The sequence below is a fragment of the Rhamphochromis longiceps genome, linkage group LG14 (genome assembly GCF_057381845.1).
Source record: "Rhamphochromis longiceps isolate RC_006_pf linkage group LG14, R_longiceps_female_GT1.1, whole genome shotgun sequence".
In the NCBI taxonomy this organism is placed as follows: Eukaryota; Metazoa; Chordata; class Actinopteri; order Cichliformes; family Cichlidae; genus Rhamphochromis; species Rhamphochromis longiceps.
Window position 1 is genome coordinate 9,500,531 of NC_140570.1, and position 19,193 is coordinate 9,519,723.

At 41.0% G+C, this 19,193-nt stretch overlaps 1 protein-coding gene across 1 annotated transcript in view; it reads right to left on the reverse strand.

The window, feature by feature from the left end:
- The window catches only part of LOC146653543 (calsyntenin-2-like), a 367,985-nt gene that overhangs the window by 333,987 nt on the left and 14,805 nt on the right, over nucleotides 1–19,193 (reverse strand). The gene's annotated exons all lie outside the window — the stretch shown is intronic.

Sequence of the window (19,193 nt, forward strand, 5' to 3'; positions counted from 1 at the left end):
TGCGTGTAATGGACCTGAGAGGAGCACCGTTGCAGTAGCAGTGCATCGGCAGCCACCCAGGTGAAACTTGACTGAAAAATATGCTACAGAGTTCGGATAAACTAGTCAGCAGGTGAGCAGCAGAGGATGGCCACATAACAAACACATGTTGTTTTGATGAGCTGTATTGAAGTGATGAGCAAAGTTACAGCCTGTTTAATTATCCCTGATCATTATTTTATACTGGCAGATACCAAAACTTGTGCAGCTGTTAATCTAAAGTGCCTCTGATTGAGTGGGAAACACTGAGTTTGGGAATTTGGCATAAAAACTAAGTAATGAGATCCGTTCCCTTCAGTCGCGATTAGAAATGCATCGATTGACTGCCCAGGGACCAGAAACGGCTGATCTCCAGCATTCTCAGCCTCACCAGAGACCATCTGGTCAGCTTCCCATATATTCCATTTCACGCATGCAAAATACACAAATAGTGATGCAGGCAAATAGTTGTGGACACACACTTACATACATATGCTAATATGTTGTTAGCATGGAAGCTCTTCACCGTGGCTGAAAACACAAGTTCACCAAAACAAAACACGGGGGAACAACCAGGGAGACTTTTGTGACAACAAACCTAAACAGGCACCTTAATCATCGTCATCCAGCTTCAAATGGATTTTTGAAAGAAACTAACAAAGGATAAGTGGCTAAAGCTAAAGCCATCCAGAGCTCAGAGCCAGCCACAATCCAGCAGCCTCAAAGCAGATATAAGGAAAATGATTAGGAAGAAAGAAAATAAGAAAAGGTTTACTCTCTGATGTCGGGAAAAGGGAGGTGTGTAGCAACTACTTCTCAGTAAATTATCTGCATTTCTTTTTACCTAAAGCTCTGGAAAAATTGGCCTCTGCTCCCTAAAGGCAAGACAATACTAGTTAGTTGGCTCCCAGATTGATATAGTGTTGATGATGTATGGGTTTGAACATTTTATTCTGAAGATGCTGTTTTTTAATGTAAATGTTAATAAGTTATATTTACATTATAAATTTGTCAGTTTGACATTACATGCTTTTATACATCACAAATCTTTTATTTTAATTAGTAACCTTTTTTTAACTGTAAAGTCACTTTGGAGCCCAACATAAGAACAGGATGTACAGATTTACTGAATGAGTGATTACTGATAACTGATATTTTGAATAGAAATAAAACCACGATTTTTACCATGCTGTCAAATTGTCCAGTCTTTCCACAAAGAGCTGGAAAGGGTTAAGCAGCTAGTAAACCTGATGGTGCTGACATGTGGGCTATGCAGTATGTGCATCCTTAAAAACAGATATGTTTACCTCTGTGGTGCAGCACAGTTGCTCCTCTGGGAGCAATATGTATCAAATGGCTCAGTGTTCAAGTGATTTAAGTTAGAGCCCATGTCACTCCCTGTCTGTGGCTCCTTGTTGAGTATTAAACAAAGTAAGAAAAAAGGGCCATGAACTAAAAAAAACAAGGTTTCTTTCCCAATAAAGCCAATGCTGTCTTTTGAAGTGCTTTTCCAGAATTACATCAAATTGACTCACATTAAAAACACCCTTCAATGATTTTTTTGTACGGCAGAAACACCTACATTAAAGGCCCATAGGACACATTTCTCCACTTCTCCAGCTTAACAGCCCCATCCATCTTTTCCTGCTTCCCCCCAGCCATTACTAATCAAACAATTACCGGTCAGGCAGGGGAGAATTAAAACGGGCTGCTGGTTGCTTCCAGAACAGTACGTAATGCAGAGGACGTATGTGATCTGATAAACCACTGGGGAGGCGTATCCCTCAGTTCCACTGGGTTTCTCCAACCCAGGCACAAAAGCCCTCATCTGTCCCCAGGGGAGATAAATACAGCCCCGTCCTCCTCTCTTTTCAGTCGCGATGAAAAGATGAGAAGTAAGACAGAGTGTTGAATAGAACAGACATCCGCTATAAATGGAGGGTCAAAGTCATATCTCTTATACCAAGAAAGGTTTTATCGTGGCAGTCAGGGCTCAGATCACTTAAGATTGATCTCCTGCAGCCACAGGTAATGGCTGGTGGATGGTAAAGAGAAGTTAAGCAACATAGAGGAGCGCTGTGACTGCTCCCGGTGGCGCCGGCTCAGCTTCACAGAGCGTTTCAGAAGTATAATTTTAAAGTGCTTAATTAGTACAGATAAGGCGTCTTACAACTTGTTCCATGGGGGTAGCGTACTGTGTCTTTGTTCTGACTGAGTGGAGATGGATGTCACTCCAAGCACAGATTTAAATGTCCAATTTAAATTGTCACATTATATCACGGACCATTTCAATAAAGAACAACCACAGCCTGCAGCTTTAATAAAACCACACAAACCTGAAAGGGGAAAACTAATCGCAAAGTGGAGCACAAGTCACTTAACTAAAAAAGCCATTAATTCTAATTCCAGAACCACCAAAGTCATCAACACTCAGCTGTTTAGCATTTTTTTTCTTTCAAAAAACCAGAGGGTGACGATGCAAATAACTCTATATATGGAAGGGTTATAATTATTCATGGTTCACACCAATAAGGCTTTTAGAAAGGTGAAATGTTGATAATTGAGCAAAATTGTACAAGCAGAATGTGAATCACGGGAATACAAGGCCACCGTCAAACACACACACACATTCACTGAAAGGCGGCCTTATTTTTGCAAGTAAAACTAACTTTGTCACCAGAAAAAGCAAAAAGGGGTGTAAAAACTGTATTTGATGTTGAAGAGGGTGAAAACAACATTAGCATCGTTTCCTCGTGTTCACCTAAGATTTGCTGCAATGCAGCATTGTGCTTCATTAGGGGATGCAAGCAGACAAAGCTGTTTTCAAAGCTTTAGGTCAAAATACAGACACGTTATTAAATGAGACTTTATTGGCTCACATATGATAAAAAAAAATATGCACACATGTATGTATCCATCTTATTCTGCAATTCTTCAGCAGAGATTAGGTCTCCTCTCATTAACCATCTACGCTGAACAAATGGACCCATGAACCCTTTAAGTTTTGTTGTGTTAATCATCTTCCTCATCATATTTGGATTATTTATACCCTATTTTCCATAACAAAAAGCCTCTGTCTTGGTCTCACACACACACACACACACACACACACACACACACACACACACACACACACACACACACACACACACACACACACACACACACACACACAAAGGCACAAACTAACTCCCTAGCCTTCTTCCATTCTTTGTTTGAAATGCTAAAGATCCTTTTCAACTGTGCAGGTTCACAGGGACTTGTGCCCTGTGCCTTTCATTAGCGCTTTGTAGCAGTGGCGCCTAACTCTGATAACTTTGCGTGTGCGGATGCGCTGGGTCGATGACGCGATGCGTTCGGCTGCTGCGGGCCCGGCGAAAATATGATTCAGCACACATGTAAAATGCATGCACGGGCGAAAGGATGCTGCAAGTCAGTGAAGCCAGTAGCTGTAATAGTTCCATATTAAAGAGTTGTCATTTCAGGTGATGGACTCCATTATGGATTCTGTGTAATGATGCTTTCCCCTATAATATACTCTATAAACACTGCTCTGGTCCAGCTGCCGAGTAGCCTGCTGGTACCACCTGGCTGACTGCTGCTGTCTTTTTTCCCCCTGCACTCATGAAGGGTTTTTGTACTCCATCAATCACCGGAGCTTTGGTCTAGCTCGTAGTGTGGATTAGTTTGTGTGTGATACTGCAATTTTTGGTATTGATCTGATACCAAGTAAATAAATACAGGGCTAATATTACAGATACTTTCAGGTTACAAAGGCAGCTTACGTAGAATGTAGTCATGAATTATAAGTTTTAAAAAAACATGATCAATCGTCAATTAATCAATGATATCAACACAGCATAGAGTGGAGGAGCACAGTATGCCTACACGAGAGGAGCGGTGTTTGCACAGATATGTCTACTTTCTGATAATTGGGAGCAATGCACTAAATTTAGAGGAGCGAAACAAAGTATTGATTCTGATACCGATGCCAGCTTCTATGTCGATACTGTCGATATTTGACTCGATCGGCCCGCCTCTAATCTAGACTGCATTACCAAGCTTCTGCAAAGTTCTTCCTGACTTCCTGCCTATGGAGAATAGGCCCAGATGACGATGTTCCTTCTGGAACAGGGACCGCAGTGTGAAATGCCACATCCCATACAGGCTGTCAGCCAAAAGCAGTGCACATAAATGCAGAGCAGCTTTGGACTCACACAAACATTTCTTAAAAGCTCAGCAAAACAACACAGCGACGTGCAGCTGCCTCATTCTAAGGCAGCGCTGACACCCATTGTGGAGAGCATCCCAGGAGATCACATTGCACTGACAAAAAAGGAAAAAAAATCTTTATAAAGCTTCCTGTGAATTTACTCTACGGCTCATGCAGCTCTACTTTTCATCACAGGGAGGAAAAAGAGGCAGAAATCCCATCGTAATTACGGCTGCTCGACATGGGAATAGTTAAGTGCTAAGTGCTCACACTCTTCACTCTGTAGGCCCTAATTACTCTAGACCACATATCACATTTCCTTAATTCTCAAACCAGGCCGTTTTCTATTTTTCCCCCATTAATTCCATTACAAAAGGGCGGCGGCTGTCTTTGCCGGTTCAATTGAGGGAAAAGGAGGAGAATTGCATTGTCTCACATTAACACTTGCAGCCAGCCAATTAGCCTAGCGGTCGTTAGCGCAGTGGAGGCTAGCCCATTAGCTTCAGCGCATATCTGCTGGTATGTCCCTCCCAAGAGATGAGTAAGGGCAAGGACAGGACCCTTGTTTAAAAGTATTTGATGAGTCCACTCCATTAGCAGAGAAATCTGCCTCAGTTCAAGGACAATAATGCAGTTTAGCATTTTTCAGACTGCGTTTATTCACAGAGGTAATAAACAGGATAATGGTCTGCTTTCATGTTTTGTAGGAACGTCATCAGAGAAACTGTCATTTCCTTCTAAACTGCTTCCTGAACTTTTAATACCGCATTAGACTCATCACATAAAAAGACTGCCCAGAGACAGAAATTCTCCATTTAGCCTCCAATCATTTTAAATGTTCTTACTTTGGAGTGTAAAATCCCCCCTTTGACTCAGCTCAGTGTAGATGTTTCCCTGCTCTGACAGTTGTTTCATCTTTAAAGAAAGATTGTTTTTCACATTGCAAAGATGTCAAAATGAGGCAAAAAAAAAAAAATAATAGCACGCAGCTGACATGTTGTAATAATGTGCTCCTGGAGGGGAAATGATTGGCTGAGCGTGGAGAGGGACAGGCAGGACGGCAGCTAAAGTGTCGCCAAAACCCAAACATGTACTGCTGCATTGTTCCCATGAGGTGTCTGGTGTACATTATTAAAAATGACATGAGCCTTGTTGGTTCAATCTACGACATATCATTGTTGAGCCTTTCACAAACACAATCAGGCATCTATCAGCGCTGAGTCTGCACGCAAACCCACAAACACCACTAGAGGAAAAGGATGCAGTGGCTCCAATGAATCTTTCTGATGTTAATCAAGAGCCATAAAACTTTAACCAACATCTGTACAGCCTTCGTAAACAGCACCACGGCAAATATTTTTTCCTGTCACTGATGACAGGAGACAGATGACATCATTACAGTCTCTCCAACTCACAGTAACCCAGTTCCATTTGACTTTGAGGGCTGTATTAACCACAAATAGGCGAGAGAGCCAAGAAAGGGCTGCTATATGTAATAGTCTGCAGTTTCTAGCATGAAAGAAGTTGAAAAGAGCACATTCAATGCTGATCTGTTCGTCCTTGTATTGTACAGATTTCACCACTATCCCCTTTCTGCCATAGAGTTGGCTCCCAATGCTCCATATTTTACTTAGATTCTCTTGCTGTCTTTTGTGTATTTCCTACAGTGCTGTCAGTCAGCCTTTAAACAGCGTTTGTACCCTTCCATCTATGCTTCCTGTCCTTTCTGGGAAGACAAGTACAGGCCGTACAACCCCACCGTGCAATTGTAGAGCAGAAGTATCAGCATTTGAATGTGTATGTGAATAAGATATCAACAGTTCTGCAGCTCCCTGAATGAGCATCTCTTTCATCTCTACATGGCAGGACAAGTAGCTAGCAGCTAAATGTACAGTAGGTTAAAATGCATTAGTGATAAATTTCATTACTTCATCTCACAATTAAGTTCATGCTGGACAATTACAGTTATGCTATTTATATTTAATGACAACTAAGAGTGTCATTATAAGAAGTGCTGTCTCCGTCCACTGTATATAAAAGACATCATAGTCACTATAGGTGCCTACAGGTTTTTGTTTTTGTTTATTAGTGAGAACCAGCCATATTTGGATAAGAGAGTGGAGTGCTATGTTAGCAGTTATTGTTAGCCAACCTAGTCAGAGAGGTGCATCTATACACTCTATAGGTGCATCATAGAGATACAGACACTAACTAATTAGTGCTCTGTAGCATATAAATAAAACTGAGTTCTTGGATAGGGGTGGCTATGGCTCAGGTGGTAGAGCAGATCAGCTACTGATTGGAAGGTTGGTGGTTCGATCCCTGGCTTCCCCAGTCTGCATGTCAAATATCCTTCGGCTAACCCCAAGTTGCCCTCCGATGTGTTCATCGGAGTGTGAATGTAGATTAGTTGCACTTGTGTTTAGAAGTGCTTGTGTGAATGAGGCATGTTGTATACAGTGCTTTGAGTAATCTGGGAGAGTAGAAAAGCGCTATATAAGAATCAGTCCATTTACCATAAAGGTTAATCCCGCAGTAAACCATGTCTCTTTTAATGACATTAAAATGCTCCAAAAAGAAGAAACATACTGTAGTGTCATCTGTTAGTTTTTTATGTTTTCTCATCACAGTCTTGGTTTCAAAACAGGTCACAAGAAGAAGCAGACCTGACAGTCAAACCAGGAAAGCATTTACAGAGGTCAAGTCAGAAAGACATCTAATCATAGGCCTCTCTACGACTTTTTGCAACTACTGCTTTGCAACCTGGTGACCTTCAGGTAGAATGTGAGTTTAACACGTTTAACACTTTTTTACATTGGCTTAATTTTGGTAACCCAGGGGTACATCCAAGTTTAATACTGACTAATTATATAGTAGCTATAGACAGGTGCTAGCTATAGTAACCTGAGTCTGTCGTCAAAGCAGTCCCACTCCTAATAATGCAAACTGTAAGGTTCAATAAAATTTAACTGCAGTTTTTGTGAGTTTTCCCTTTGCTGTGGCATTTATGTAGGGTTATGGTATTTGCACCTGTAATCCTTACCCTACACTGTTAGCTAAACTCATGTCAAACACATTTTTGCACTGAAAATAGTCGATCCATGGAAATTCAAAATTCATTCTGTTGATAGTGTTGTATTTTCTGTGTGTGGTATTGTTGCGTTTAAAAAAATTCAAAAATCCCACAATCACCATGTATGTAAACTGAAAGAGCAAGGCTAAACCGAGACACTGTTATTTACTACTCCCTGTAATCTCTCGAGCTGTGTTTCAATGTAAAAAATTACATTAATCAGCATTTGCTGTATTATATTTTTATATGATTTTATTTTATACATAATCATTTGAAGGTCATAAAGGCTGCAGTGTAAACCAAGATGTTAATAGATTTTACTTGCAGGGCTTGATGAACTAGACAGGTTTCTCATTTGTTTTCACCACATTAAATTTATCTTTTTCTTAGAAAAAGACAGTGAGCTTATAGAAGTTGCTAGGTGCAGAAAAACACTTTCACATGCTGTTATATTTACTGTAATGATGATGACAAAATGTGTGATTTCCTGTTAAGCTTATAATTAAGGATCAAAGAGAAAGAGAAAGAGAAATGTAATCTTTTGCACCCCATTTTTAAACCGTGCACAGTCACATTACAGACTTTCTTTCCCCCTGCGTGAGATATGACATATCCAGTTTAAAATTCATCTCTCTCTTTTCTTTTAGAGATCAAAGTATGTATTTTCAAATTATCTAAATAAGTTTGAGCTGCAAATTGAAGAGGTCGTCAAAATCTGTGATGTACAATATTGCTATACCCTTATCATATTTCTACCCTACTTCCCTTGAATGACCTCTCCATCTGTTTTTGTCTTGCTACTTTGAATACTCCTACAAACTTCTCTCATCCTCCCTCAGTTCCTGTAACTCTCTGCTGTCAAACACACACACACATTCACTATGTTTCTCATCATCTCTTGTCTTCACTCCATCATCAGCGACCAACCAAGGTCAGAGGATTTTTTTTTATTTTTAGTCATCAAATAACAACACAGCTAGTCCTGCCAGACATGGACACTTTGAGCGTGAGCGTCCATCCCCGGGGCACTGCAGCATTTAAACAGAGCGCACGGCTGCCATTCCCCAGATGCCCTCACAATCCTCATCACGTCACTGCTGCCACGGTCACAGGAGCTGCAGTCATATAAACAACACAGCAGTGACCTCGCAGGACCTGCTGTTTGGGAGAGTTGGTAAATGACAAGCTAAGTTTTTATTATTTTCAATGGAAATACAGAAATTTTAAAAAAAAAAGACGAGAGGAGCTAGTTGCAGATAGATACAATGTTACAAACAGGGTTGTCACAATACTGGAATTCTAAACTTGACCATGCCGAACATTTAGCAACAACAGAACTAAAGTTAACTTGTTAATGTTCAACTAATTTTCCCAATTTTAAGTTCAATTTTAAAAAATATACATTTGAAAATAAGGCATTCATTATATAAATTATTTAGAGAATTTCATTTCATTATAACAAAGACAGTAAAAAAAAGTGCTCATTGTGAAAGACTAAACCGATCAAAGCATTTTAAAGGTGCCCTCACAGCCGACAAAATAAGAAACACATTTTAATAAATTATTGTAAAAGCAGAAAAGTAAATCTTCATAATTTATTCAGACGTTTAGCCATAATACAAAAATTATTCATCTTTTACCTAAGCTAATGTCCGCTAGCCACTATGTTAATGATAACAAGAGGCTAATGTGGCTAGTGGATAACTGCTAAAAGTTAAACAGCTAACATTAACATGTGTGCTGACTGTTTAATACTGCCAGGCTGTTGAAACAGGAGCTTTATTGACCTCTGAAATTCACCCTAAAGTGTTTTTACAACCCTAGTTACAAAGAATAAGGAACTGCTAGATTTACTCACAACTTTTAATGAATAAAATGACTCCAAAGTGGCTGTAGCGGCATCATACATATTCCTGCTAAAGATAAAAATAACAACAAAACAAAAAATAAAACAAAACAGAAGTTTGATGTTGAACTTTAGTTCGGATGGAAAATGTTTGTGAGAACATTCATACAGTTTTGGCCTGTTTCTTGTACTGGAGCTGTGGTTGCAAACTGGTGGAATTTATTCAGAGCGGTTCAGCATGTTCTAGCAAAAGTTCCTGTCAGGTGTTGACCCCTTTCCAAGCAAGATGTGCACAGTTGAGAAAGTAAGCAACTTTAAAACAAGCTTCTAGCATTTTTAGTGCCACATTATGAACATTTTTGAGGAACACTGACTGACAGTATCTGTGAATGAACACAGTGGCACTATGGCAGAATCAGGCACTGGGTCGGGTACCCACAGGAACCCTCCCTGTAGAAAGGTGGCCTTTGTTCTGGAAAATGAATAACTTTGTCTGTCTCTGCTCTGACTCTGTGAGAAGTAACGCTGCCAGCAAGTACCCCAAGCCACTGTGAAATGCATGCTGGCAGGGTGATTAAGTTACTATAATCAGCCATAAATTCTGTAAATAGGCCCAAGTTTCAGTGTAACAGCTGTGCAAATCTTGTGTACCGTGTTCACTGCCCCAGAAAAGGAAATAAAGACTGCAAGTTTACAACTCCATCTCCTCATAAGCGCACAGTTTGTTTGCACAGTAAAGGCTAGTTAACGCCTACATACAGTAAAGGCATGTATACTGCAACTAAAGGTCTTCTTTTACAATAGTTAGAAATTACAGCTGTGGAAAGGTAGCAGATCACAGACTAGACAAATTGATCCCACAGTTAACATCTGGTCAACAAACAGCTTATGATTTCACTAAACATGTCTACACATTTACTCAGCTGCTATAACGGGAGAGGCTGCTATAGCAACTGAACCTATAAAGCCACATTAACTGGCCTTAATTTCCAAATAAGCTGAAACAACCTTTTGAGAAACAGCCACTTTTATTCAGCTGTCAAAGTAAACCTTTAGTCTAATGAGAAGAAAACAGTGCACAATACTAAAATGGCCCGCTTTGAGCCCCGGTCTTTATTCAACTGAACATCAATGGACACAGTTGAATAACAGGTTAAGTAAAATCACCCACCGATCTTCAGAGAACAGGTGCATTTTGTTCGAGAAGAGTGACATTATTGTTGTATGGCAGCAAAGAAATGTTGCTTTAATCTCCAACTGAGCTTTCCTACTGCTACTACTACTTTTTATATAAGCACAATGTAGTTCTGCTTTCTCCCAAAATACTTTTATTGCTATTTCTACGTTGTTATTTCAAACATTTAGTTAGATGCCAACCTTGTGCTAAGAAATCATATTCAGAATAGAGGAATGAATATTACAATCTTTAAAAGGACAGCAATACAAGTGCATGTGTACAGTATTTGTCTTTGCGTGTGACTTTTTATATTCAAACCTGCAAATTGAGTGACTGGAGAAGTATTAAAAAAAGACACCACGTCCAGTCCATGAAAAAACATACCCTTAGCAGAAATGGAGATGGTGTAACTGCATGTCCAAGTAAACATGGGATTTTCTCCATCGAGGATTTCGTTCATATTGCACTTGTCAAGGGATTATTTTATCTCTTAGCCCAACCCGTGATCCAGGAGCTGAGAAAATCCCTCATATTCCACACAATCTGCTGCAACTCATCCTTACTCCAACTGCAAATAATACCCCCATCAACAGCTGAATCAGACAACTCTGACAAACAGCCCATAGCCAGTTGCCTGGGCCTACCGCCAGACACTCTTAAACTTCCCCTGCCTTCTTTCACAACTGGAAAGTCTTGACAAATTGAGCATAATATTTTCAAGACCTATCCAAGTGCCTCAATCAATAGTTTGTCAAACAGGTTGGAGGGGGCTAAATATTCATTAGTCTTTAATATTTTCATGGCAATACAGCAACACCTTAAAGTATAAAAATGTGAATCAATTATCAAACAATCTATTTTATCCATCACCATGAAAATAAATTCCAATTGTCTGCCCATGAAGGGCCAAAGATCAGGTTCCAGCGAGCGGGTCATTTTTGCTGGCAAGGGGGGACGAGGGGAACATGTAACCACTCAGGCCTCATCCCACATGTTAAGATGGAGAGGGTGACAGGAGTCAGTGGTTGAAAGATCATTAAATGCAGCTGAAAAGCAGGATAAAAAATGCTTTTAGAGGACTCACATATGACGGGGGTGGAAAGGCATTGATTTTCCTGTTGGAGCCATCACTGTCATTTGGCAAGATGGTGATCCGTAAGCGAAGCAGGCTTTTCATGATAAGAGCCCTGGCCTCTCAGTGACCTGTGAAGTGTGCTTGTTAAGAAGGCACGGGATATTTAGAACCTGGCTCAAAAGTCTTCCACTCTCTCTGCCTTAATTTCATTTTTTTTTTCCGGTCAGCAGACAGATTTACGGTGGCAGAAGTGACACCTGAGTGATAAATCAATAATATAGGTGATGTCTCCAGGCAGCCGGGGAGGGAACGATTGTGCAATTCTTTGTCCGACCCTGTGACATCACAACACTGATAGGAGCATCGCGCCTTCCATTAGGAGGATCAATATTCACCCTTGCGGACCTCAAAATTTGCAGGGCGAGAAGGTGATTCAGGGCCTGCTCGCAGAACCGCATCACCTCGAGACACTACAGTGCGTCACGCGGTGATTTATAGTTTGATGCACACTCGGCGAGACAAGGGGAGAGAAAGACAGAGAAAAGCAGATGTAATCCAACCAGGAGGGAGATGGTCATGGACAGAGCCCGATAGAGATTTACAGCACCCAGAGAGTGATATATAAAGTGTAAACAAGCGACAGATTGCCTGCCATCCACCCACACACACACATACACACAAGCACACACACAAATACACGGCTGTATTCCAATCCCGCCGAGCCGGCCCGTTGCCCCTGGCAGCCAGTGCTGGTAATGGTGGTGCACTGGCTCAAAAGGAGCGATAAACCATGCACGGAGTTGAGCTGAATTTTGCAAAGTCTTGCTGCAAAGAAAAAAAAATTATAGCATGCAACTCTAAGACCAACATCAAAGAATGACAGCAAACACAGCTAAGACACGTATTCATTTATCAATATAACGTTCAACTTTAATGCAAAGAAGGCTAAAGCAAATTTTAAGCTCGTGCAACTGTGCTTCTTGCAAATGGATAAAACAGAGTAGAGATTTCCCTTCACTATCTGTATGCTCAGTTGTTGAATGTTCAGTCATCCAGCTAACTGTTGACTCTCTTCACCGTAGAGCTCTTCCACTGAAAACGCTACATCCACATGTACAGAATCAACTTTCTGGAATCTTTATTAATCTCGTTAAACGGTTCCATGTCTCCAAATAGCCAGTGTCTCCAAGTCTGCTGAAACTCTAAGCGGGCACAGCCATGCTTTTAGACTAATTATCGATCCTAATGGCTATTTTAAAGTGGTGCAACATCACGAAATAGTTCACCTTCAGTGACAGACAAACTTGAACCTGTAGCTCCCATCATGTTTACAATGCATTATGGAAAGTTTCAGCTTGTTTGGCTTGTTTTACTTTGCTTTGGTGCTTTCAGTAGCAGTAAGTAATTTCCAGCACAAAAGCTCAATTCACTGCCCACCACCTGCTCACCACAAAAGAACAGAGATAGTGAGCAGCTTGTGAACACAGCGGCTGATATTTCCCCAAGGAGGTGGTAGAGTATTGAATTTACCTTCATCAAGTCACCATAAATGCCAAATGTGCAATAAGCAACCATTTTTTTCAAATCAGTTTTGTTAAAAAATAGGAGTACAAATCTGGGGAGCTTCATACAGGCATATATATACATACAGAGAATGGAAATATCAAGCCAGGCTCAGTAGATGCTGGAAAACCAGCATCTAAGTACACACATATGAGGATGACACTCCTTCCATCCTGCATCCATTCACCCATGTAACTTTATGAACACCTTCCTGTCCATAAACCCAGGAGATGGGAACGGAGGGGACAGCGAATGACTCCAAGAGAATTGGCCCAGTAAAACACTGCACCCTAATCTCTTGCTACCAGCTCAAATCCCCTCTGCTATTAACTACCATCTTTCTCCTCCTGGTTGGTATTTTATTAACTGAATTTGTTCAATAAGACCTTGAATTCTCTGCCGCTTTGCCCGTGACATTGGGACAAAAGTGGGGAAAGGTTAAAAAAAAGACTCAATCACGATCCGTGCCTGTAAAAAAATGGGGATCGTAATCGCTTTAATCCCTCAAATAAAGAGATCTATTCTGCTGTAAACAATGAAGCACTGTGCCTATAAGAAGCAAGTCAGAAAAAAAGGCAGCTGAGTCGGAGAGACAGACGTAAAGAGAGTGTTAGAAAGATCAGAGGAGAGAAACTGAAATTTTCCCATGCACACATGTTAAACTGTGTGTGTTTGCATATCTGGCTGTCAGACATTATAAGTATGATTAGGTTTTTATTCCTTTCTGCTACATGGCACTGGATGAGCCAATTGCTTTCACATCAAAAGGCATCTGCTCTCAACAGTGTCACAGGGTGAAGGTTTTAATCCCTTTCCTATTGCCTCAGTGTCTCGACGCTGCTAACTGTACCTCTATATTTCATCATGCAGCTTCAGAGACTTGAGAGAATACAGGACAGACAAAAAAAAAGGAGTTTGAATGTAAGAAGACCCAACAAAGCCAGCCGGGGTTGTTACTGAAGGCTCAGTTGCAGCAGCTAGGAGTGGCACGGAGCACTTGAAAACAAAGGTAATCCAGCTGCCTTCCCACAGGGGATGGAAAGCATGCTTTCAAAGTAGTGGCGATCAGAGGAAAACAACCATCCCCTACTTCACATTCTATCAAGGTTTTAAGAAAACAAGACATTCTTAATTTTTTGTGTTGCTTCTTCACCTTCAGCATAAGCTCATACAGATTTACCCACTCTGATTCAAAGTGCTTATTTCAATAGAATATCTCAGATTTTGTTTGACAGTGTGTGCAGATGCAACACGACCGCGGGAACAAATAAGCTGTGTTTTATAGAGGGCGTTATGTACAGGTAGAAATGTGAATGAGACAAACAAACCCCAATATGACTGATGCTGTGCAAGTCTTTCAGCTGGAGGAGGATGAATGCATCCTTATTCAACACTCAGATGCTGTCGGTCTGCACTGAATGAACTTAATTAGTTAATCCTAATGAAGACACAGACGCTAAATCTTCGTATGTGTCTCGTATCGTCCAAAGTGTCTGAATTGTTTGGTTCCTTATAAAGTTTGAGCTTGCAGCCTCATTTTAATACTGAGACCACATTATTATCATACTATAATGATTGTAGCCTATTTGCATGAGATCATTTTTATTTCCTAGCTGGCGTGCCTTTTAAAATATGGTAAGCATACATTTTTTGGGACATTTGCAGGCTTCATCCAAAGAACCATGATGGACATAAAAGTCTGCAAATATCACCTTTTCAGTCATTTCTATCCTCATTTCTGTGTGTACAACTAAAAAAACTATTATTGATATTAATGTGAGAGTTAAAGTGTCTGACTTGTAGCAAAGTACTGAAAGTCATAGTTTTAAATGCTGCTCAAAATCCTATTTAGTAGTAATTAAGCTATTTAGGATTATTATTTATAGATAGATCAGCATTCGAAAATAACAAAAAAGGTATGCTTGACAATCAGTGTAAATAGCTAACAATGATATACCGACACACACAAACACATACAGGATGAGGTATTTTGTTTTTTCTTATTAGTTACGCCCTCCTTTTGCATTTCTAATGGCTCAAATTGTTAGTTATTAACCTCCCAAGACTCGTATTCTCTTTTATGGCATGCATTTTCAATTTCTCTTTGCTACTGGGGCTGATTGGGACCTGATGAATGTAAAAGCAAAAAATTACCTGACTTTTTTTTTTCTGATAAAAATGAGATCCACATAAGAGGACATTCGTTTTAAATTTCACTAGAACAGTGGCAGCATAATGTCCTCGTAAGTGGATATCAGGCCCTTGTAGAGCAAAATTTAGTATTTTGGTCTACCCAAAATGTGTTGTCTACAAATGTAGACACCAGGTCCTAGGAGGTTAAATATGTTTTCTTTAACTGTAAATGTATCAAGTGTGTTACAGGCCTAGGAAAAACGCCAGTAGGGCGAATTTTTTGCTGATTCTTATAATTGCTTGCCAAATACCATCTTTTCCTCTCTTTAACAGGAAGAAACCTGCACAGGGCCAAGCTCGGGGAGGCCTGTCTGTCCTAAAGATGGGACCAAAAAAAGACTGTGGAAGAGAGCCAGAGATTAATAATAACTCGAAACACAGCATCAAAGTTGCTTGATACTGTTGTCTGTCATGATTTTTCCTTTTAATCTACTCCGGCTGCTGCATTCATCTAGGAAAAAGTTACCTTCAAAGTGACTAACCATGTACAGCACAGTGCAACTGCTCCTGTATTTAAATCAGCCTGTACTTGCACAAGCAGATGGATGTAGAACAAGCGTTATTTATGATCGCTGACTGCATAAAGGTGAGTACCAAATACTAACTTTCTTGTTCATCGTGGCAGTTCTGACACACATATTCAAAACTTGTTCAGCTCACGCTTTGATTAAAAAGGTCCTCAGTGTTTTCCCGCAAATCAGCCATTGTGCTGTCAAGCACCGACAGCTACAGATGGTAAATGTCAACAGAGGAAACTGGTTCTTCCTTTCATTCTAGACATTAAAATGCAGACATTTATCTATATAAAAATTCAACAGATAGAATCGTCAAATGTGATTTGACAAAAATCTCCATCCAATTTTCTCAACTTCATTGCGAGTCATGCTTTCTCCCCCCTCCTCCCCCCCCTCCCCCCCCCCCTCCCCCTGTCTCTTTCTCCTGGACTTTCTTCCTATTTCAATTTCATCCTGTCAGTCAGTCGCTCACCTATTCCACGCTGTTACCGGCCTCTGAAACACTCTGTCACAGATTTCCATCTTCTTTTTTCCTTTTCTTTTTTTCAGCATCTGCATATAAACCTGAGACCCTCCTGCCTCCCCTCCCGAGGTGCGGGAAATGGAGAGAAAGTGGCAAAGGAGTGATTACGATGTCAATTCATAAACACAGCACACCGAGAGACTGCATGGATGAAAGCACCAATGCCACTGGAAAATTACCCACCCAGCCGGGGACAAGTCATTTGCTACACAGTGGAGCACCACAACAAACATCAGCATATACACATGCAAAGTGAAGGGTACAAACTGGAGTTGGGTAAATAAAAAGAAGTGGGGAAAAAAAAGAAGAAGGGGCCATCTCAGAGGTGGAGGAGAGAGTCAACAGCTAAGATGTGTCTATATGCAAACGTGTGTGCGCGTGCCTCTCTACAGGTGTTCGGCTCTCTTGGGTGTGGGCAGTGGGGGAGAACTGTCACTATTCAAACAGATGGAAAGAGACTCGACACCGCTCAGAAAGGGCACGGAATAACAGCACCGCATGTCTCTCTCTCACTCTCTCACACACACATACACAAAAAGCCATTTCATATGTTCTCGAGCATCAGGTGGCCAACACTCGAGTTCTTGAAAATACCACCTGGGAAATGCCACACAGCTAGATATAATCTATTTGTTTCTGGACCCACAGCAAAGCTTAAAAGGAGAGGAGTCACTGATATTTAAGTGTATGTGTGCATCATTATGTGTGTGAGTGAGAAAAAGACTCACTCACACTGTATTCCATGAACATAAAAGTGTGATTATTTTGTTGTTGTTGTTGTTTTTAGATGTGGAGGGAGATTAGATTAGTTGACATTTCTTCACCGTTATGAGGCAGAGATGGATTGTTTCATATCTCCAGAATGTATTCTATGACTCAGGAGAATCTGATGTGGTGATGGCTCGGGTAGATCATTTTCTGCTTTCAAGAGCAAATTTCAGGGCGATTATTAACATTGTTTTTCAGCTTATTTTTCTGACTGTTACACATGTCGAATGTAGGGAACATATCCACCAGGTGCGTTTGATATTCTTCAGGAAATGCAGTAAACACCAGCTGATGTCTAAACGCCTGCAAAGTAGATGACAGAACTAATGCATTCATATCAGTAATTAGATCTTGTTACTGATTCACAAGGTAACGGGATAATTGCAAGAGCCGCCAGTTTTTAAATGATAATGGATCCTAAGTTTGATATGGAAAATGGCTGTAACTTGTTTTAAAAAATCCCACCTAATGGCTAGAATTACAATCCTTTGTTAAGGGGTTATGATCTACCGACAGCATAGAGCATATAATGCAAGTTGGTTGCATTATATGGTTACGTTCTACTAAAACAGCTCTGCACCACTGCGCTATGGACATGGAACCCATGAGGCCCAGTAAAGAAAGGCATGTAGGCACAAGGGCACCTGTTGCGGGTTCAATTCAAGCAGTGTTGTGGCGTCCCACTCCGTGGATCAGTCTCTGGCAAGTTAATTGGATTGGAATCCGGGAAGGCCAGACACTGTTGCCTCACAGTCAAGCTGTTGTAGGGTTAAATCTCCAGGTCAACTGGGACTTTTTTGCATATTCTCCCTGTCCCTTAGTGGGTTGCTTTCCACTAAGGAACAGGGAGACACTAAGGATGCAGCTTTTTTTCATCTCCTATGTTAAACCAGGGTCTTTCAGCAGGTATATTAAACAAATATGTAGGACTGCTTTCTCACATTCTTGCATCTTGCAAACATCCTGTCTCTGAGTGATGCTAAAAAACTAGTTCATGCATTTATTACTTCTAGACTGCAGAACTGCAATTCATTATTATCAGGCTGTCCTAAAAGCTCCCTGAAAAGCCTTCAGTTCATACAAAATGCTGCAGCAGTATTAGTGACAGGGACTTGAAACAGAAAGTACATTTCTCCCATAGTGACTTCTCTTCATTTCCCGTTAAATCCAGAATTTAATTTAAAATCCTTCTTCTTACATACAAGGTATTGAATAATCAGGCCCTATCTATTCTTAAAGACCTCATAGCACCGTATCACCCCAATCAAACACTTCCCCCTCAGACTGCTGGCTTACTTATGGTTCCTAGGATCTTTAAAAGTAGAATGGGAGGCAGAACCTTCTTCTGTGGAACCAACTCCCAGTTTGGATTCAGGAGACAGACGATCTCTTTACTTTTAAGATTAGGCTTAAAGATTCCATTTTGATAAGGCATATAGTGCTGCATCAGGTGACCCTGCAATAGGCCTAGGCTGCTGGGTGATTCCCATGATGCACTGAGGGTTTCTTACTCACCCATTTCAGTCACAATGTGTTTATGCGCTGCTTTGCATATCATCCATCCATCCATCCATCTTCTACGTGTGGGGCCAGCAGCCTAAGTAGAGAAGCTAAGACCTCCCTCTCCCCGCCCACCTCCTCTAGACTATCCGGGGGAACATCAAGGCATTCCCATGGCACCTGAGAGATATAATCCCTCCAGCATGTCCTGGGTCTGCTCCGGGGCATCCTCCATGTGGGACATGCCTGGAACAGGTACCCAGGAGGCGCCCAGGAGGAATGCTTTCAGATGCCCGAACCACCTCAAATGGCTCCTTTCAACGTGGAGAAGCAGCGGCTCTTTCCTGAGCCCCTCCTGGATGGGAGCAAAACTCCTCACCCTATCTCTAAGGGAGAGGCCAGCCATCCTTCGGGGGAAGGGTGGCTGGCTTCGGCTCTCACTAAACTGAAAACTTCGGCTCTCAGTTTACTGGTTGGCTTAAACTCTGCAGCTTACACTCAGCTCTCCCTTCACCACGACGGACCAGTACAGCACCAATCCATCTGTCGATCTCTTGTTCCCTTCTCCCATCACTCATGAACAAGACCCCGAAATACTTGGGGGATTTACTCTATTATTGTAGAGTCTTTACCTTACAATATAAAGTGCTTTGAAGCAACTGTTGTTGCTATATAAATAAAATTGAATTGGATTGAATCCAAAATCTCTTTTATTATTCATTGCCTGGG